At 32.5% G+C, this 23,270-nt stretch overlaps 1 long non-coding RNA gene across 1 annotated transcript; it reads right to left on the bottom strand.

Moving 5' to 3' along the window:
* Positions 1 to 462: 462 nt before the first annotated feature.
* LOC138338185 (uncharacterized) lies at positions 463 to 12,138 on the bottom strand. The gene is made up of 2 exons (XR_011211603.1): positions 11,683 to 12,138; positions 463 to 1,503 (listed from the first exon to the last, which is right to left on the bottom strand). It is a non-coding gene; the product is annotated as an uncharacterized lncRNA (long non-coding RNA).
* Positions 12,139 to 23,270: the final 11,132 nt, after the last annotated feature.

The following is a 23,270-nucleotide window of genomic DNA, read 5'->3' as shown; positions in this document are numbered from 1 at the left end:
TTTGTTCAGATTTGATGACATATATTTTTTTATGAATTATAAATATACTTTTATGTATTTAGCATACATTGTTGGCTCTAATAGTCTCTCTTTTGTTTACAATAGTATTGAATTTACTAGTTATAAACTTCAAAGTCAAATTGCGAATTTGATAATTTTAATGTAGGATGTAGTCATTATTAATGGTGGCTTACAAAAGGATATTGTATGACCTGGGGGAAATTAAGATGTTTTCAAAACTATATTATAGCCTATATAATTGTCATCAAACTTTTGTTGTTAAAGATATGAACTTTTAGCGGCAATATTATTGAATTTACCAGTTATAAAAATAGACACTACATGAGCATGATTAATCATTTCAAATTTGATTTAACAACTATTTCAATTGCCTCTAAAACTTATGAATTTTAGTAGCAATTTGGTTGGATATATTGTCTATAAAAACGGACAGTACACAAGCATAATTAACTATTGGGATAGGATTTACCTGTAGGAAATATGGAAGGAAAATAGTATCTTTATAGAAAGCTCAAGTTTATTATAGGCTACTTGAGGCCACTTGAGATTATTACAATCATCAACTACATCACTATTTATACTACTCAAAATAGAAAACAAAAAGTCTTGCACAAATAATTAAATACATGTATCACAATTTACTAGATACATGTACTACGAAATCCTAAAAAGACTTCTTGAAAAACTAAGAGACAACTTTGGAAGACTAAGCATTGATGCATTAATTCCAACAGTCCCCCTTAATGCATTTGCTTGATAACTCCAATGCGTTCTCGAAGATAGCAAAATTTTTCTCTACGAAGTGCTTTGGTGAAGATGCCAGCAAGTTGTTCTCCTGTCTGACAATAATGTAACTGAATTTCGCCTTTCTCTTGTGCTTCTCGGATAAAATGATACTTGATGGAAATATGCTTTGATCTTTCATTGCTGAATGGATTCTTGACAATTGCAATTGCTGATTTGTTATCACAATACAGAACAGTCCCTTTTTTTTGTTTTTCACAAATGTCTGCAAATATTCTCCTAAGCCAAATAGCTTGAGAAGTAGCCTTGGATGTTGAAACATAATCTGCTTCGGCAGTGGATTGAGCAACAACACTTTGCTTTTTTGATAACCAAGAACAAATGCTTGATGCAAATAAGAAAGCATAACCAGAAGTACTCTTCATGTCATCTATACTTCTAGCCCAATCACTATCAGAATAACCAATCAAGTTCAAATTTCCACCAAAATTTTACATTATCCCATAATCCATTGTTCCTTGCAAGTAGCGTAGAACACGATTTGCATCTCCAAAATGCACTTGGCTTGGTTCTTGCATGAATCTAGATAATAAACTAGCAGCAAACATAATATCTAGCCTTGTTGAAATAAGATATAGCAAACTTCCAATCAAACTCCGAAAAAGTGAGCTATTAACTTTCTTTTCTCCATCATTTGTTCTAAACTTCTCATTTGCTGCTAATGGTATGGGCACAGACCTGCAATCCACCATTTTGAATTTTTGAAGAATATTTTTAGTATACTTCTTTTGAGAAATGAAAATTCCTTCTTTAACTTGAGAAACTTCGATGCCCAAGAAATAATTTAGCAATCTAAGATCACTCATTTCATAAGCTTGCATCATATCTTGTTTGAAATTTTGCATCATCTTTACATCATTTCCTGTAAAGAGCAAATCATCTACATAGAGAAAAACAATGATAATGCTGTCATGTTCTTTCTTCACATACAAAGTGGCTTCACTGTTACTTCTTTGAAAATTATTTTTTAGAAAGTATGTATCAATTTCATTGTACCAGGCTCTTGGAGCTTGCTTCAGCCCGTGAAGAGCTTTTTTAAGTCTATACACCTTTTCTTCTCCCCCTTGAACAAAAAATCCGTGAGGTTGCTCAACATAAATCTCTTCATCAAGTTTTCCATTCTGAAATGTTGATTTAACATCAGGTTGAAATATCTTCCATTTCTTTTGTGCAACAACAACAATTACAGTTCTAATTGTCTCAAGACGAGCAACTGGAGAGAAAGTTTCATAAAAATCAATAACCTGGTTTTTGCGTGAAGCCTCTAGCAACCAACCTTTCTTGATTTTGAATATCTCCTTCCTGATTGAGTTTGATTTTGTAAATCCATTTTAGACATACAACTTCTCTTTCTCTATGAATAGCCACAAGCTCCCAAGTATTATTATTTTTTTCGATCATTCGAATTTCTTCTTCCATGACTTTCTTCCAAACATCATGTTTTATTGCTTCTTCATAATTTTTTGGCTCAACACCGGCAAAATTACATCTTTTATAAATGTCACTCAACATTTTTGTTCCTCTTGGAGGCGGTTCTTCATTATCTGAATCTGAGATTTCTCCCCCTTGAGAGACATCTTCATCTTTATCATCATCTTCTTGATTTGAAGATATGATAGCACTATTCTCTATCTTTTTATCCTCCCAGTTCCATGTTGTTTTTTCATCAAAAATGACATCTCTACTAACAACAAGTTTGTTAGTTTTGACATCGAGAAACCTATATCCTTTTGTAACATCACTATAACCAAGAAAGACACATTTATGACTTTTTTCATCCAATTTTGTTCTTTTCTCAGCAGGTACATGAGCATAAAAATACACCCAAAAATTTTAAAATGACTTACAGAGGGTTTAATTCCACTCGAAGCTTCAACTGGTGTCTTGTCCTTTAGTGCCTTTGTTGGACACCTGTTAAGGATGTGAACTGCTGTATGCACTGCTTCTGCCAAAAAATATTTTGGCAGCCCTTTCTCATTCATCATAGTTCTGGCCAACTCAACAATTGTTCTATTTCTTCTTTCAGATACACCATTTTGTTGAGGAGTATACCCTGCTGTAAGTTGCTTCTTAATGCCTTCATTTTTGCAATATTCTTCAAATTTTTTACTAGTGTACTCAACTCCTCGATCATTGCGAATGGTTTTGATGCTGCAACCTTTGCTTCTCAACAAGTACTTTAAATATCTTGAATGTAGCAAATGCTTCTGACTTTTCTTTCAAGAAATAAACCCAAGTCATTCGTGAGAAATCATCAATAAATCTTAGAAAATACCTTTGACTTCCAAGAGATGGAGTCTTCATTGGTCCACAAATGTCGGTATGAATTAGTTTCAAAAATACACTTGCTCTCCAAGACACCCCTTTTGGAAAAGACTTCCTGTGTTGCTTTCCCATTATACAACTTTCACATGTATCCACCTCAGTATGTAAACCATGAAAATTGAAGTGGCAAAATCTTTTGTGCCAAATCCATGAATCATCTACAATTTCTTTTTTTAATGCATTATAATGAAATTGCAAAGGGAAGTTTCTTTTTATCATCTTTACTTCAACAATGACTTGATTTGGCTCAATTTTATCATAAATCTTGCAATAATTATCTCTAAACACAAGAGAATAACCATTTTCCATGAGTTGACCAACATTAAGCAAATTTTCTTCCAAGTCAGAAACATAAAGAACATCATGAATTTGCTTACCGCATCATTTCATGTTGATCGAAATAGTACCTTTACCTTTCGCATCAACTAAGGCTCCATTCCCCATCTTCACTTTAGTAGTGATGCTATTATTAATTGAGAGGAAAGCCTTTTCATCTCCAGTCATGTGATTACTACAACCACTATCAACATACCAGTCATTGCTTTTAGTTGAAGCATCAGATTTAGAAGCAAAGAAAAGATTTTCTTCCCTTTCTTCCTCATGTTTTTCAAAAAAATTTGCTTGCTCCCGTTTCTTGTGCCAAAAATCCTTTTCAACATGGCCAAACTTTTTAAAAAAAGTTACATTGGGGCTTGCCTTTGTGCCAAGCATTGTGATTAGTCTATTTGCAAACTTTACAAAAAAGACTAGAGTTTTTCTCACCTTTTTCTTCAACCTTCTTGGAAGAACCATCATGATCCTGCTTCTTTTTTGGATTTTGATTTTTCTTGTGATGATTTTTGAGAAATTTTGAGAATTCTCATTTATTTTAGACTGGAAAGCCGTCTCTTTGGGTTGATCTTCACGAAAAAATCTTCGCTTCTCGTGTGCACGAAATGATCCAACTAGCTCTTTGATGGAAAGCTTAGAAAGATCTTTCGTCTCCTCAGTGATAGCAACGATGTACTCGTACTTTTCTGTGACACTAATTAGAATCTTTTCCCTAACTTGTTGGTCAGAAATTTTATCACTATGATTTCTCATTTCATTAACAATATTCATGACTCTTGTGCAATATTCATCAATTTTTTCAGATTCTATCATCTTTAAATTTTGGAACTCTCTTCTAAGAGTTTGAAGATTTATAGTGCGTTCCTTTTCGTCACCATACACCTCAGTTTCCAGAAAATCCCAAGCTTTCTTTGCAGTCTCACAAGTAGCAATTTTTGCAAAATATGCTCTTGAGACTCCCATTTGGATTTTTCTTAAGCTTTTGCATCTTGACAATACCTAGCCTTAAGATTTTTCATCTCTGCTACTGTAAGATCACCATCGTTTTCTGGCTCTTCAAAGCCATTATCAACAATAGTCCACAAACCTTCAGCTTTCAAATGTGTTCTCATTCTTATCTTCCAGTATTCAAAATCAGTTCCATCAAAAAATGGAGTACGAATAACTGAAGAGTCAGTTCCTTCATTTGTTTTAGATGCCATATTTTTTTATTCACCTAACCCCAGATTAAGAACGAAAACCTGCTCTTAATACCAATTTGTAGGAAATATGGAAGGAAAATAATATCTTTATAGAATGCTCAAGTTTATTATAGGCTACTTAAAACCACTTGAGATGATTACAATCATCAACTACATAGAAAACAAAAAGTCTTGCACAAATATGTATCACAATTTTGTAGATACATGTGCTATGAAATCCTAAAAAGACTTCTTGATAAACTAAGAGACAACTTTGGAAGACTAAGCATTGATGCATTAATTCCAACATTACCAACCATCTAAATTGTCACAACCACTAGCAACTAGAACAATCGTGTTTAATTGCAATTTAGTTGGTTTTACTGGATATAAAAATGGACACTACAAGAGCATAACCAACCTCTTTGGATTGGATTTGGCAAGCTTTTAAATTTCCGCAATCAATTGCGGCTAAATCATATAAATTTTAGTGCCAAAAGATCTTTGCTTTACAAGTTCTTTTCCTAATGGCCGCAATAGCCTTTGTCGACCCCTAATACAACAGCCAATGTGCATTCTCTGGTAATAGCTATAAGAGCAATAGTTATTGCCGCTAAAGACAGTTTTAATGGCAGCTAAATCCCCTTTTTGTTGTAGTGTCATGTCTCATAGTATGCCAGTCTCACTAACTCATGATATGATCTAAATGGATAGAAAAATAATGTTATGTAATGCTTATTCTTATATCAAAACTATCGGATGAACTGTGCTAATGATCTTTCTCCCTAAAGATCTTTCAATTATCCTTTCTAGTTTTGAGAGTGGTGTTGTCCGTAGTAGTTGTGTGTTGATAGAGAAGAGGATTTCTATTTCTGATTGTAATAATTAGGGTGTGTTTATTCCATCTAAAGTTATAAATGTGGAGTAAAAAAGGAGATAAGTTTTTATGATTGGCAATAATCTAGTTCCTGGAAATAATGCATGAAAGTTTTGTCACTAAAAGGGACTAGAGAATGAGCAATTGTTATAAGGATTGATTTGTAGGAGTACATAGGGTGGTTATAATATCAGGCTTTAATTTATTATTGGTAGCATGTGGATGAATGCATGATTCCTTAGTTGGTTCTTGACTAAGACTTGAAGTTTTGTTGAATGTAGTGTTAAGGAGCAATATTGATGAGATTACCTTTAGAGGCAAAAACACTGAATCTTATGGTTAATATTAGTATAAGCATCACATGTTTAACATATTATTATTTAGAGATTAGGCTTGAGCATACTATGAGAGGGTACTAAAACATAGACCTTGCTAAGAGTAGTCATAAATCCTTCTAGGAGTTATGAGTTGCAACTAATGAGGTGTGATATCCATAAAGAAGGGCATGGTTTAGAGGTGTTGCTAGGCATGAAAGCTAGTAGTTGTATTTCTTAAGGTTTAATAGTATTATTTTGACTTCATGCCCCGATCCCTTTGATTTTTGTAAGATAACATCAAATAGAGTGTAACTATGTTCAAAAAAATATTGGTCATGACTTATGTGTTATAGATATTTCAAAACCCGTCGACTAAATATGTTTCGCCTATGTTAGTAGAAAAGTTCATAAGTCAAAAAGATAGTATAAGTAACTCCTTTAACAGAATTTTCAGGTTAACCACCATTCGAAGATGATTGATTCCAGGGGAAAGATATTGTCACACCCCAAAAATTTTATATTAAGATTTGAACCATTCCTCATTTGTAAATAAGACAGTACTAGGTGATTCTTAAATTTCTCATATATGTAAAGGTAAATTCTTTAGTGTATAAATTATTTTTTATATTAATTAAGGTCACTAGAATGCCTTAGCACAAAGTTGAGTTGAAAGTGTACTTACCTATTAAATTTTGATGTAAGATTATAATTTTGTCAACTTCAAACTACTATATCTCTTAGAATATAAAGCGTTACGTGAACCATAACCTATCAAATTAAGGATAATTGAATCTTCTTTCCAATGCTACAAATTTCCAAACAATTCAAGTTGTGAGTACAACGTTATAACCATGTTAGTAACTTGACATAGTGTAGTGATGAATTAGCCTATAAGAAAACATATGAAGGGGTTACTTTTTCATTATATTGCTAAGAAAACCCTAAACAAATGTTTTGGCTAATTACAAACCTAAAACAATTAGATTTTCATCTCTTAATCCATCAATCGCTTCTCTCGCAAACCCTAAGGAAAAATGTTAAAGAAAAATAAAAGTAGAAGACTCCATTGAAGATTCTTTTAATCGTTTTCAAGATTCTTCTTCAAGGTAAGTCTTTCCCCCTAAATTCAATTCTCTCCAACTGAAGTACCTACATAAAATTATGAATCGCTGATGAAATCATAATTCTTGTCCATAGTGTTTCAAGAAACTAATTCAAGAAATATGAAGAAAGGTCTTCTTGATTTTTCTCCTTAAAGCTAGGGTCTCAAGGCTTCTAATCAAGTTCTTCTTCAATATTCTTTGAGATTATTCAAGAACCTTGTTCTTGCAGGTATGTAAGGCTATCATAGTTTTGGACTAGTTAGTTTTCATGCCATACATCTACTTTCAAACCAATACGACAGTAATCTATGATTTGATCCATATAATTGAGTATTCTTAAAATTAGTTGATTTTGAGTTCTTGAGTTCCTGATACTTTTTGTATCTATATTTCAGCAGGAACCCTATTTTGAGTTATAAATTTTGAGAATCTTTTAAATAAAATATTTTTATTTTAGATTGGGTTTTTGAGAAAATAAAGAGGAGTTTGAGAAAGAGTTCTAAAATGTGATTAGTATGACGATCGAGTAAGCCATAAATATTTAAGCACTATGGTATCTAGATATACCATCAAAATTTATGCACTATGACTTCTTGAGTCATCAATGATCATATTAAAATTTGACTTTGATATGTTTTTGAGAAAGAGTTTTCAAGTATGAGATTGGTTAGAATATAAGGGGACTAGGTATTCTCAACGGTATCAATATGTACATTGATAAAATAGAAACATTTATTTCTAAATGAGTTATGAGTTAAAAATATATTCCAAGAGTAGATACCTCTTTTAAGAGGGTAGTTTGAGAAATTATCTCAATCTAGAGGAAGAGTTATGCTTTTAAACATATTAGCATGAGGTAATATTATTTATGTTATTATTGAGAACCAATATGGGATGAGTTCATACAACTCACATTTCTCATAAATCATCTATGCCAACATATCTACATGATCATACTTTTAGATGAATCCTAAGTTCCTTCGGGCAGAGCTTAGGATAGTTCTGGCAGGATGGGCTAGATGTTGTACCATGATGTAGCTCATATTGATAGTTTTCGGATAAAGAATATCCCCTAATATAGTTAAAAGTGTATTTTTATGTATCACATATTATGAAGAGTTTATAGATGATAAAGTATTCTGTAAGGCTTTGAAATATTTAACCTTTTTACAGCTTGAGTACATTGTTATCTATCCTATCCATTTCATTAATTTATTTATTACTTATCCATATTACATACTCATACATTCGTTGTATTGATGTCATTCATCCTGCATATTTTAATGATGTTGATACTTGTTCTTAGATCCTCAACAAGAGTTTGTTGAGATCACTTTGTCTGCTGCCAACTTTTTGAGTTAGACCTCCTTGCTTTCAGAGTACTCAAGTTTTATGAGATGTTAGTAGTAATTTTTTGTGGAGTCATGGGCCTTGTCCCGACACTCATCTTTGTATAGGATAGGCTTGATAGAGAGGCAGTTTTGGGATACTCGATATATTTAGAAAAGTATTGACATTTAGTAAGATGTTAGAAACGTTTCTTTCATTTTGTTACATATGTATGTTCAAGTTAGCCTTTCTCTTGTAGTTTGCCATGATGAGGTTCACTTGGGGACCAGTAATGGTTCTTGAGTGCCAACCACGTCCAGGGTGCACACTCGGGTTGTGACAGTTATGATGACATCAATAAAATCTAGTGAAAATTTCGAAGTAAGTTCTTATCGAAGTTGATTTTTTAGTGTTTCAATGAGAAACACAATCCAAGATATATGTGGTGTTGAAAACATGTAAATTATCTAAGTGATGAAGAAGAAGATGCTTCTAAGCTATTTAAGGGGGTTTGATATCCCTATCTAATTATGGAGTCTGAGGTGCAACATTTATCCCCTGAAGACAGCCTGCAGAACACATATGATGAAGTTGAGAATGCAAAAGGAAGTGTTGATCTTCCTTAAGATATCGGGATTACAACAATGGTCGAGTAAAAAACATTTGAATATGCAGATCGATAGTTTAAGAGATTTTTACAAGACAATGATGAGTCCTACTTTAAGTTTAGGAAAGTATGGGTTTTCAATAATATCCTAGATGCCATGCCTAGATTCTATGCCGTCATTAAGAAGATTTTTTCTCCTACATTTAAATTGCTCATCACATGGATTTAGCAAGAGCCACAAAATGAAGATTGACCAAATGGCTATGTGAGGGTTTTCTAGCTTCTTGTGCTAGGTTCAAAGTAGGAAACTCATAATACATTGAAGATCATTCTATGTTGTAACATTTGGTATGTGAGATAAATGGAAACATCTATGATGAAATAAAGATATTTCTAATGGAAGGAGAGACTTTGGTCTCTTTTAATATTGGGATATGAACTGTTGTTGTCCACATCTTTGGAGCGATGAAAATTTCAACATGAGTTCATTGAGAACTTGTAAAACTATGTTGTTGCAATTGATGTGCATTTTGCATACTTGGATAGAGAAAAAGGCTTTAATTGTCTTTTGCATCAACTAAGAGAATAATTTTAATAATGGAGAAGGATATGTTTAGAATTTTTCATAGAATTCCTTTTATGAAGATTGTGGGGATAGAAAGGAATGATGTTCCCGATGAATCCTTTAAACAAGACCTTGCCTCATTTCTTTTTTCTCATTAATGAATTTTAACATCAAAGCATATCCTTTGCAGGAACTAGAAATGGATATATTGCTCGATAGAAAAGACAAGCAAAGCATTTTTCTTTATCCAAGTATGCCACATGACTAGCAATAAAAATCAATATGGTCTGAATGTGCCCAACAAACTCATAGTTGAACTTTTTATCACTCAGTAGATTAGGACACCAATATGTATCCGAATCTTTAAAGTGGGCCTGGTTTCTACTTCCAATAGAAATATCTTTATTACATTGTAGTTGTTTGCAGTCATTGCACATACAAAATGTGAGAGCATAGGATGATCTTCAATGTCTTCTGAGTTCCCTAGTCTACACCTAGCACAAGAAGCTGGAAAGCCCTCACGTAGTCATTTGGTTTCATCTTCATTTAGCGGCTCTAGATCTAACCATGTTATGTGCAATTTAAGTGTTGGAGATGAACTCTGCCTGATTATTGCATAGAATCTAGGAATTTAGGGTTTGATAGCCAACAAATACTTGTCCTACCTTAAAGTAGTACACATCCTTTTCCTTGTCAAAACCGCTAAAATATAGATTTGCATATTCAAATGTTTTTTGCTCAGCCATAGCTTTTAATGAAAAACCTACACTATAGCAGAAGGCCCTACATCTGAAAGGATATAAATACTTCATTTTTCAGTCTCAACTTCGTGCACTATGTTCTGCAACCTCTCTTTAGAGGACAAATGTTGTACATCAGACTACATAATAGGAGAGAGATATCCAAACTCCTTAAATCATTAAGAAATATCTTCTTCTTCATAACATAAATAATTGAAACATTGTCTACGATAGTGATTTTACTAGTTTCTCTCAATGTCTTAATGAGTAGGACCCATGACGATTAGTAGTGTCTCTCAATTATTCAAACATTCTATTTGGTTTAATTTGATGAGTTGGAGTACTAAGGATAAAATTTAAACTTTAATTGAATCTATTTGATGAGTAGGTGTCATAAGGATTATTTTCAAATTTTAGTTCTTGCAATATTTTCTAATGTATTTATTAGCTAAGCTAATAGAGTAAAATCGGAATTTATTTAATTTAATTTAACCAATAGGGGTAAAAGAGATTTGATTTGAATTTTTGTTTTAGTGATATTTTTCTCATATATATTTAATCCGATAAGTAGGAGTTGTATACATCCTTGCTTTGTTCATACATGGTGAAACATCGTGGTAACTCTAAAAATAATATATTTCATTCAATTAAGATAAAAATTTTAAAAAGAATTTTAAGAATAAAAGAGTCGCCTTCGAACTTTGGTACATAACTAGGAAATCAACTAATTAATTACAAAAGTAAATATCTACAAAACAAATATAGTCTAGGTAATTGTTCAAGTATATTAAAAGAGAAGGTGATAGGCGTCCTTCGAAATCCATAACTCTGGGTCTTAGCTAAATTCTTTTTTTTTCAAAAATGAGAAGGCGATAATAAATAAAAGTATTAATAATTTTAAAATAAAATCAATCTTATTTACATGGGAGGACTTGAAAATTTACAGTAATTTTTTCATCGACTAATTTTAACTTGTAATGTAAGAAAAAATATAAAAGCACACATGTTAAAATATGAAAAATTTATGATGGAAACTATATCTAAAAGACAAAATGATAATCTATATGTTAAGTATAATATAAAATAACAGCAATGTGACAACATATCAACAATGATATTGTGAGTTTGAAAAAAATCAAACTAAAGTTAATCAAATATGAAATGAATCAACCAATGATAAAAAAAATTTAAACAAAGAAATAAAGAAGTAATTAGCCAATTATTAAAAAAATGTAAACAAAGCAACTTGAAAAACTTGCTGCTAAAGCATTAATTAATAGAGAAAATAAAAATAACACTAATTTAGTGTGCAGTAAATTACCAGCAACAATAACTTCATAACTAATGACAAATTAGTACAATGAAATCAATGCAAACCCCACAACTATAATAATTGAAAATAAATTTAGGTAGAATAATAAACAATAAAGAATATGAAAAATAAACCCAAATAGATATAAAAATATAAAATTATAAGGATTACCGAAGTGTTGCTTTTTCACGCGGATCTGAAAGTGAAAGACTTGTCAATTTGGGAATTTATTCTTTTGGATCTGGCGCATGCTCGAATAGTCGGATTTCCGTTCGCCATTAATGTCTTCGTTATGCAAACTCAAAGCTCGCTGCTTGCCAGAGTTAAAGGCTCACTGTTCATGGGGAAAAAAAAGAGAACAATGGAAGGAGGGGGGGGGGATGTTTGTTGAATAAAAATGGAAGAAAGTTTGTGGTTATTTGGGTGGTTGATTAGCTGAGCAGTGGGTTGAGTGATGGTTGTTTGGCGATGGAGAAGATGGGTCGTTTTGTTTTTTGTTGGTTGTTTCAAGGGCTTGAGGGAGGTGGTTTTTGCTAGTTGTAAGCAGAAAAAAATAGGGGTTTGGGTGGAGTTTGTTCTCTTAGAAAAGGTACAAAAATATCTTAGGCTTTTTTCTTTTCTTGAAAATGTTCCACCACCCACTTTATTTTTTGACCTTATACAAACTTAAATAGGAAATAGATATACAATGGGATCATTTGTGGGCTCGAGAATGTGGGCCAAAATTGTTTATTTTTATGCATATAATTATTATCCTTATATTAAAAAGGTATTTCTAGACTGTGCTAAAAAGACCAAAATGAATAATCATCATATCATAATATAAGGATTTCTACATACACCTATGGTAAAGTTTGTTCTTTTTCCATCTTCTATTGTTTGTTTGAATGATTTTTATCATTTATATATATTTTTTTCAAATTAGAAAGAATTGTTTCAATTCTAATTCTTTCTTTATGATTGTTTCTCTTTCTGAAATTTGTCGCCACTATTTTTTTTTATAGAAATGTTAAATCATTTTACGTATTGACTTGCAATATATACTGAAATATATTGAATAAGTACGTTATTATGTAAAAGCTAATAATAATGTTAACAGTCTCTTCAAATTCCTTATAAAAATTCCACACGTTGTTGTCTTATTTAAAGTTAAGCTAAATAATGTCCATGCTTTCATTTCATTTACGGCCTCTTCAAAATATAAAGATACACTCACAGTGTTTTTGATTGTCTTATTTAATGTTATATTAAGTACAAATAATATCATTTAAAACCTTTTGAAAAATTTACACGGTCCGAACTTATAACATTAAAACTGTTTTGGCCCACCATTTTGTTAGGTTGTGAAGCCTGATTAATATTTGATGTACTGTGATATATTAATGTTCACGCTGTTCATTCTTTATTTTTTCTCTGTAACTGTTCATACTCTGAATTATTAATATATACCCCACCGCCATAGAATTTTACCCACGGGATGTTACAACAAACTATTGGTTTCTCTCTTTCTCTCTCTAGATCTCTCTCTCGAAAGTTCTTGTGATCTTTATTCATCAAGTGTGTGTGTGGATTGGATCCTAACAACTGATATCAGAGCTAAGGAGATTCAACACGATCACTGAAGATGGATAGTTAGAAGCTTGGAATCGAGAAGTTTGATTGATCCGATATCAGTTTCTAGAAGATGCAGATCGAAGATTATCTGTACGAGAAAGATCTTCACGAACCGTTGATCGGGGTGAAGCTGAAATCCCTGATGAAGGAGCAGTGGAAACTCAAGGATCGCCAGGCTCTAGGGTTGATCCGGTTGACTTTGTAAAGAAATGTGGCGTTCAACATCGTGAAGGAGAAGATTACTTTCGATTTGTTTAAGGCACTGTCAAACATGTATGAAAAACCATCGGTGATAAACAATGTATATTTGATGCGTAGATTTTTCAATTTACAAATGTCTGAGAATGTATTTGTTGCTGATCATATAATGAGTTTAATATGGTTGTGATTCAACTTAGTTCTATGGATATTAATTGTGAAGATGAAATTAAGTCATTGATTTTGATGTCTGCCCGAGTCATGGATACTGTTGTTGCTGCGATTAGCAGTTCCAGTGGATCTAAGAAACTGAAGTTTGATGAAATCCATGATGTTGTTCTTAGTGAAAGTATTTGCAAACGAGAAGTGGGAGATTCATCGGACAGTGCCCTCAACCTTGACCGAAGGGGGAGAAGTAAGACGAAAGGCCAAAATCAATATGGTCGATCAAAATCAAAGAATCGAGGAAAATCTCCAAACAGATAAAACGTGAGTTGTAGGAACTGTGGAGAAAAAGGGTACTTTCGGACGAGTTGTACAAAGCCAAAGAAAAAACAGAATCAGAAATCTGTAGATGACAATGATATTTTAAATATAGCGGAGGACGTTGGGGATGCTCTAATCCGTAGTGTGGACAACCCAATTGAATAATGGATTTTGGATTCTGGTGCATCTTTCCATTCGTCTCCAAGCAAGGAGTTGTTCCAAAATTTCAAATCTGGAAATTTTGGAAAGATGTATCTTGCCGAGAATAAAGCCTTAGAGGTTGAGAAAATTGGAATGTTTGCATAAAGACCCCCTCGAGAAACCAGTGGAAATTGGAGGATGTAAGATATATTTCTGGGCTCAAGAAAAATCTAATTTCCGTTGGTCAGTTGCATAGCACGGGATATGCAATAGAGTTTTGGAAATATTCGTGGAAGATTGTGAAAGGTGCTATGGTAGTAGCTCGTGGCACCAAATATGGAACCTTGTACACCACTACAGGGTGTATTATCATGGATGCTGCTACTGAAGGTGCTTCCGGTTCATGTCTGTGGCACAACAAACTTGGACACATGTGCTAAAGGAATAAAGATTCTGGTTGCAAAAGGAGCATTAGAGGGCCTGAAGTTTGTTGATATGGGTCTTTGTGAGAGCGGTGTTATGGGCAAACAGAAAAGAGTAAGCTACACAAAGACTCCTAGAGAGCCAAAGGAAGTGTGGTTGGAAATGGTCCTTACAGATTTATGGGGACCATCTTCTGTATCATCACTTGGAGGGTCCAGATTCTATGTTACCTTCATTGATGATTCCAGTAGGAAGGTATAGGTTTATTTCATGAAGTATAAGTCAGATGTGTTTGCAACTTTCAAGAAGTGGAAAGCTATAGTTGAGAATCAGATCGGTTTGAAAATCAAATGCCTGAGGTTTGATAATGGAGGAGAGTATGACAAATCAGGGTTCAAGGCATTCTGTGCAGCTGAGGGAATCAAATTGATGAGAACAATTCCTGGTAAGGCAAGGTAGAATGGAATTGCCGAGAGGATGAACAGAACATTGAATGAGCGTGAAAGGAATATGAGGATACACTGTGGGCTGCTCAAAACATTTCTGGCGGATGCTGTGAGCACAACTGCATACTTGATCAACAAGGGACCATCAGTTCTTTTACGGTTCAAGATTCTAGAGGTGGTGTGGACAGGAAAAGAAATCAAGTACTCACACTTGAGGTCTTTTGGTTGCGCTTCTTATGTTCATGATGATCCAGAAAAGAGAGACAAGCTTGATGCCAAGTTTGTGAAGTGTTACTTCATAGTCTATGGTTCTTATTTGTTTGGTTACAGGTTTTGGGATGAAAAGAATAGAAACATCCTGAGACATTGTGACATTGCATTTGATGAGTCTGTCGTGTAAAAGGACAGAGAGCACAAGGTTCTAGAGATTACAAAGCAAGTGGGAGTTGAGGTTAAGTTGGAGAAGAGTAATCCCAGAGATGTTGAAGCAGATACTCAACCAACTCCTACTGAAGAATCTGAAGTGGAGCAAGTTACACCTGAGAAGGTGTTAAGGAGATCAACATGAACCATCAGGGAACCATAAAGGTATTCACCTTCATTACACTATCTATTGTTGACTGATGAGGGGGAACTAGAGTCTTTTGAAGAGGCCCTACAGGTGGAGGATTCTATAAAGTTGGAGCAAGCCATGGATGATGAGATAAGGTCACTTGAGAAGAACGACACATGGGTGTTGACTTAGTTACCTGCAGGGAAGAAAGCTTTGCTGAACAAGTGGGTGTTCAGAATCAAGACTGAACCAGATGGCAGAAGATGGTTCAAGGCTCGTTTAGTAATTAAAGGATATTCACAAAGGAAAGGTATTGATTATGCTGAAATATTTTCTCCTGTTGTGAAGTTAACCTCTATTCGAATTATGTTGAGTATTGTTGCATCCAAGAATTTGTATCTAGAGCAAATGGATGTAAAAACAACATTTTTACATGGAGATCTGCAAAAAGAGATCTGTATGCATCAACTGGAAGGATTTGTTGTTTCAGGAAAGGAACAACACATGGTGGGAAAGCTCACCAGGAGCTTGTATGGACTAAAGCAAGCACCAAGGCAGTCGTACAAGAAGTTTGACTTCTTCATGACCAAGAGTGGATTCTGCAAAGCTGAAAAGTATCCATCTTGTTACTTCAAGAAATACACTGATTCATATGTCTTTCTACTCTTGTATGTGGATGATATGTTGATTGCAGGATATAGTATGAGGGAGATTAACTATTTGAAGACAAGGTTGTCTGCAGTGTTTGAGATGAAAGATTGTGAAGCGGATTTTGGGGATGAGGATTTCTCGGGATAGATCTGCTGGACATTTAAATCAATCTTAGGAGTTGTACATTGAGAAGGTCTTGAGCAGATTAAGGGTTATTGATGCTAAATCCATAACTACTCCATTGGCAAATGACTTTAAATTATCAATGGAGCAGTCACCCAAGACAGCCGAGGAGCATGAGTATATTACACTTGTTCAATATGCTTCAGCAGTTAGGAGTTTGATGTAATCTATGGTGTTCACTAGACCTGATATAACACATGCAGTGGGAGTTGTTAGTAGGTACATGGTGAACCCGGGGAAAGAGCATTAGAAAGCTGTGAAGTGGCTTCTGAGATATCTGAGAGGTACATCTAGTACTTCACTTTGTTTTGGCAAAGGTAAGGTGACACTACAGGGTTTTTGTGGATGCTTATCTTGGTGGGAATGTGTACTAGAGCAAGAGTACATTCGGGTACACTTACACCATAGGTGGAATATCAGTGAGTTGGATGTCCAGGCTTCATAAGTGTGTTTCTCTTTCATCTACTGAAGCTGAGTATGTGGCAATAGCTGAAGCTGGAAAAGAGATTATATGGCTGACAGATTATTTGGAGGAATTGGGCAAGAAGCAGAGAGAGAAAATTCTTTACTCAGATAGCTAGAGTGTCATACAGTTGGTGAAAAATCCAGTGTATCATTCAAAGACAAAGCACGTCAGAAGGCGGTATCATTTCACTCGCAGGGTAGTGGAGGATAGTTATATGTTCTTGGAGAAGATAGAGGGTGCAAAGAACCCGATAGACTTGTTCATGAAATGTGTTGATGTTGGAAAACTGGGGTTATGTATAACCTCGGTTGGTCTTCTGTAGTTGTTACTACAGATGTGCGGTGCGGTAAATATGTTGATGATGTAGAGATTTTTTTTGAGAATGTATTTTCGGATGACTGAATCAGTTTCCAAGTGGGAGAATTGATAGGTTGTGGAGCCTGATTAATATTTGATGTACTGTCAGATATTAATGTTTAGGATGTACTATTCATTCTCCATTTATTCTCTGTAACTGTTCATACTCTGAATCATCAATATATACCCCACCGCCGTGGAAGTTTACCCACGGGGTGTTACAACAAACTATTGGTTTCTCTCTTTCTCTCTCTAGATATCTCATCTCTCTCTCTCGAAAGTTCTTGTGTTCTTCATTCATCAAGTGTGTGTGTGTGTGTGGATTCGATCCTAACACATTTTCCTTATTTAATCAGGCACCATCAATAATAATTTTGTATTAAGTTTTAGTTATTAAATATATTATACAGATGGATATGAAGTATATGTGTATCCCTCACCATTGGATCAAATAATGTCAACATGTATGCCTCTTCGTCATTCATTTAATTTTGTTACTTACAAATTTAAATCCTTTCATTAATCTTATTTCTTGTATGATCGCTTTTATCTCTATTTTTATGTGGTGATATTGATTTTATTTTAGTAATCTATCATGCAAGTTTTCTTATATGCATTTCATTTAATATATATGAATTATTTAAAATTTATCATTAACAAAATAAATTTTATATTGTGTAATATGGAATAAAAATTTCCATTTTCTGCTTACACTAAATTAAAATCTAATAACAATAGAAAAAAAAACTATAACATTAATTAAAAGTCCTATTTATTTATGTAAAACATTCATTTCACATTGATTCTTTAGTTATAACATGATAAGTTCTCTTAGTTATAATTAGTTATTGATAGCATTCACTCTCATTTACATTCATTAGTTATAATATCATAAATTCTCATAGTTATTACATTGATTATTTTTATCTTTCATCTTTCTTTATATTAAATTTTTATCAATAATTTTCTCTAGTATTATAGTGCCCCTATATATGTGATAACACGGTGTTGTTAGTTTTACTTGGACGATCAGGCTTGGTTCAATAAATTTAAACTTGTATACAAATACATGATCTATGTCTTTGTTGGAATATGGTAATCACGTGATCACATAAATGATTTCAAAGATAAAATATTTTCTTTAATTTTAATTTTCAATTCCCCTGGAAAAAAAGGAAATATTTCTAAGTTAACTATGGACAGTCAAATAACTACCATTTACTTATGTACACAGTCAATCAAGATGTCATTATTTATAAATTAAAAATAAATAAACAAAACAGTTCTAAAATATAAAATATAGTTGTTCTCCGCATGTTAATAAGACATCTAAACATATTAATGTGGAATACGTGATCAAATCATCTTAGATAACAAGAAAAATACCCAAAATGTATAGTCGATAAGATAATATTAGTGAGATACGACTAATTAAATTATTAAACCTAATAAAATTAGTCGTATTCAATTAATAAAATTAATAAAATTATCATTGACTATAACATTCACGAAAGAATTTGCAATATTATTTTGTGCAAGACTTATTATTCAAATCTTCACTCAAATTTTCTGAATTGATAATGATGTGCAACACACAAGTCGAAAAACTAGTTACCTTAAAAGCATAAAGTCCTAACATGATTGTAAAATTGATATAATATCTCTAACTTAGGTTGTGACTTTTCCGATGAGTTATGACTTCTCTGATAAGTTGTGACTTTTTCAATAAGTTGTGACTTTTTCCAAAAGTTGGGATTTTTCGATGAGTTGTGTAGACCCAAGAATCTTTTTTGAAATAAGAGTCGAACCGTTCTTCGTATTGAGTGAGATTATACCATGAAATTTAAAAAATTCTTAAGGGTTAAGTCCACTTGATATAAAACCTTGAGTTCCAATAAAAACTAAATTGTAAATAGCAAAATTTAATATTTTTCATGTTGTGCTTCAGTTATGAGTTTTAGGTCAAATTAAAATGAGCATGACCTTCAAGAAAAGATAAGTTAGGTGGCCAATAAGATATCCAATAAAGGGTATTTGAATTATCTTTCTAACTCAAGTGAGTTTGCTATTGAGTTGTTCAATTATGGATAGTTACCCAAAAATATGAGTGGTATTTCAGTCTTTTCCTTATCCAATAGGATTTAACCGTTTTATATAAGGTTTTAGGATTGTAAATGGATTAGAATTAGTTTTTTTCATCCTCAAAAGCGATTAGGGTTTTAGAAAGAATATACAAGAAGAGCAGCAAGTTGAAAGTTTCAAGCTTTCGTTCAAGAAAATCAAGATTTCACAAAGAACCTAGTTCGTTGAGGTATGTATGTTTTCATAGTGTTGGATTCTTTAACCCATAAGTCAATCATGAGTTTCTTTTACGAATCTATCCATAAATATTGAATAATTTAATTTCTTGATGAGCTTTTTATAAGTGTTTTGAAGTCCTTATCGATTAAGTTTTGATGTAAGATACTAGTTGGATCAAGTTCAAATGACCATATCTCTTAAAATATGAAGATTTACTTGACTAATAACCTATCCAATCCAAAGTTTTGAATCTACTTTTGAATTCCACTAATTACGCTTCAATCAAATTTATGAGTAAAAAGTTATGAACATTTAAGTAACCTATATAGTGTTGTTACGAATTCAGCAGACGGGAGAACATTAAAAAGTGTTGTCTTTGTTATTTTATCTCCAAGAAAACCCTACAAGAATTTCATAACTAATAAAGTCTAAAAATAATTAGATTTTTATCTTTTAGTTCATCATACTCTTCTAATCCAAACCCTAACAAAAAATAAAAGTAGAGTACTCCATTCCATATATTTTCAATCTTTTTTTCATGATTCTTTTTCAGTGTAAGTATTTCTTCAAGAATAATTATTTTAACTCAAAATCCACCACAAAAATTATGAATCAGTAATGAATATCGTAATTCTTTTCCATGGAGATCTCAAGAAATTAATTTAAGAATCTCAACAATGGTTTTGTTTATTGTTTACATTCAAGCTAGGGTGTCAGGGTTTTTAATCAAGTTCTTCTAAAAGATTATTCAAGAACCTTGTTTTTCAAGGTATGTAAGTCTATCATAATGTTGGACAGGTCGTCCTCACGCCCTATATATACTTTCGTATTATTAAGAGAGTAATCTTGGATACTTTTCCAAGATTTGAGTATTCTTAATATAAGTTGATTTTGAATTCTTGAGTTCATGCTTCTTTTAAAAATTCCATTCATAATTATAAAATTTCTATATTGTTATTGTGATTCTTCATATCAACAATCATAACTCTTGAATTTATAATTTATATTCAAGAGAGAGTAGAGAGTAGAGTTCAAGAAAGTTTTTGAGTTCAATTGTGATTCCTTTGTGATCATTATCCATTTGAGCTAAGTTTTGAGGAAGTAAATATGAATCAGAAGATTTGTATACATAAGTTACATATTGTTATTCATACCATCAAGTCAATTCGTTCATGCCCATAAATTCTACATGAATTCCATAAGTTAAGTATCTTTGAGAGAAGTAGTATCTTCAAGTTTTAAGTCATGAGTATTGAGTTCCTAATCTTTTTGAGATTATTTTCCTACTTCTGGGACTAATAAATGTTATCCATGAAGCCCTTGAGTTGAGTTGTCCATGCACATAATTCTGGATGAACCCTATGGGTCGAGTAGTCTAGTATCTTTGAGTTTTGTGTTCTGAGTACTGAGGTTTTTTATTTCTATTAAGATCTGTAAGTTGAGTCGTTCATGTTATTAATATTACATGAAACCTATGATTTATGCTATAATTTTTTTTTAATACCAACACTTAGTTCTTCAACTGAGTTTTGAGAAAGTAAAGATGAGTAGTTTCGAGAAAAGAGTTTTCTAAAACGCGATTAATATGAAAACCGATTATCTCATCAATGTATGAGTTGTATGGTATATCTACCTAGATATATCATCAATGTTTATGCAGTGTGAATTCCCTAGTAATCAATGATCATATTACAATATGATTTTTAAATGTCTTTGAAAGAGCATAGTTAAGTTTATTTTTATTTAAAATGATATATAGAAACTAAGTATTTCCATGAGTAAATATTTTCTCATTTAAGATGAGTGGGAACTGAGATTTTCCAAAAGAGTTTTGAGCAGTTTGAGTACCATCTATTTTAAGAGACAAATTTTTGAGTAATTGGTTTAGACCATAGAAAAAATTATGTTTTAAACATTTGAGCCACTATATTTTAGGAGTAGTTGGGGAGAGTTCAGATAACTCGTAGCCCCAAAAAACCATGTAGTCATCATGGATAAAAAGGATACTACTCTTTAAATGAATCCTTAGTAATTTTTAGCATGGACTAGTGGATCCACTATGATTGCAAAGTATGAGACAATTCTAGCAGCGTGGGTAAGAGATTGTATCATCACTAAGACTAAAAGTGGTGGTTGTCATTTAGAGAAAATACCACAAAGTTATATTGTAGTTTTATATACGCATTGAGCATTATTTAATTTTTAAACACATTAAGTTGCTATCTACGTTTTTTACAAGTTTCCATATATTGCATGTGTATTGTTTCTTTATATAGAATTGAGTATCTTGAGTTAAGTATCCAAAGTTGAGTACAAGAGGTCAAGTATAATATCTTTGAAGGTGAGTCTAATCCTTTATTTTAGTATATAATCTTTGCGTTGAGTTACAAATCTTTGAGTTGATATCTTATTGTTGAGTTGAATGGAGTTGAGTGAGTGGAGAAGACGTAAGTATCTATCGTTTTTACCAGTTTCAAGCTTATGTTTATGCTTTAGAATTCTTCTTACATTATTGTACATTCAATGTATTGAGCCATTTGGCATACATCGTTTCATGATGTAGATACATGTATTTAGGGTCATCACCAGGATTTTCGTTTATACCACATGGAGTTTAAAGTATCTATGGCGAGCCTCCTTGCTTTCGGAAATTTTTACTTTTAAATTTAGTTATATCAGTTGTTAAGAGGTCTTACGTCTTGCCCCGATTCCATCTTTGTCATTTAGAGGCTTCCTAGGTCGACAATAGAGTTTCAAAAGTCTGTTAATTACTTTTGTTAAATATTTTATAGAATTAAGTTGCCTATATATGGCGATTCAAATATATCACTTTTATTGCGAGTTTTTTGTTTCAATTAATGTTTTGCAATGTCTTTATCGAATTTTATGTTAGTTTTTATGTTTTTGCAGACTTAAGTTAGTCTTCCGCTTGTAGTCAGCAAAGATGAGGGTTCACTTTGGGAACAATAATGGTTCTTGAGTGTCGGCGACGTCTAGGGTGTAGGCTTGGATCATAACAAACTTGATATAAGAGCACAGAGTTCAAGTGTCTTTGGGTGGCTATGAAATTGTGTCAGTAGAATCTTGTTAATGATTGTGAGGGCCCAACTTCTATAAATGAGGGACTACAAACATTTAATAAAAGTTTCTTTTCCTTAATACACTTAATCATATAAATGAGCTATGTCATTGAGATTTATTCCTATTCATGCATTTCTCATAGAAAAAAGACATAAAGTGACACCTGGAGTTGTCCCAAAATATCAAAAGGACACCTATACTATGCAAATGTCCTATTACCCCCCTAAACAATCCTGAACTGATATTATTACATCATTTTTTGTCCATCTGGCATGGAGAGTGTATGCACTCTCTGAAAGAGCGTGAACAAATTAAAAAATGAATATAATTTTATTTTTACAAGAATTTTACTATAAAATATATATTTTTATTTTTCTTATTATTTTAACTTTTGCTCCTTATTATTTTTTCTTTTTCTTTCTTCCTTCTTCTTCAAAAATTCATGACAATCTTCATTAACTTATCACTTTCAATGTCACTTTTTAAGACAACTCCATCTCTCTTTTATTCTATTATTATTTTAACTCTCTTCTATTTTAAAATTATATCTAGATATTTTAATACATTTGGAACAATGTGATAAACCCATAAGATTTCAAGATAATTAGTAGACATTATTTAGCTTTTTATCCAATTTCTAATTAAACTTTTTCAATTTTCGGAGAATCCTTATGCTTTCAAAATTATCATCTAGTTTTGAATCTATATGGAAAATGATGATACCTTCAAAATTTTGATCTTTCTTAGAATAATAATTAGTTTTGTTATCAATAACTCAACAAAATCTAGAAAATAGTATAATACTTTGGAAAGTAAGAAATTTCACCAAATAATAAGAAGAAAAGAGATATAAAATGGA

The sequence above is a fragment of the Solanum lycopersicum genome, chromosome 9 (assembly GCF_036512215.1).
Source record: "Solanum lycopersicum chromosome 9, SLM_r2.1".
Classification (NCBI taxonomy): domain Eukaryota; kingdom Viridiplantae; phylum Streptophyta; class Magnoliopsida; order Solanales; family Solanaceae; genus Solanum; species Solanum lycopersicum.
Note: the sequence above shows the minus strand (reverse complement) of the source record. Positions and strands in the feature narration are given on the sequence as shown.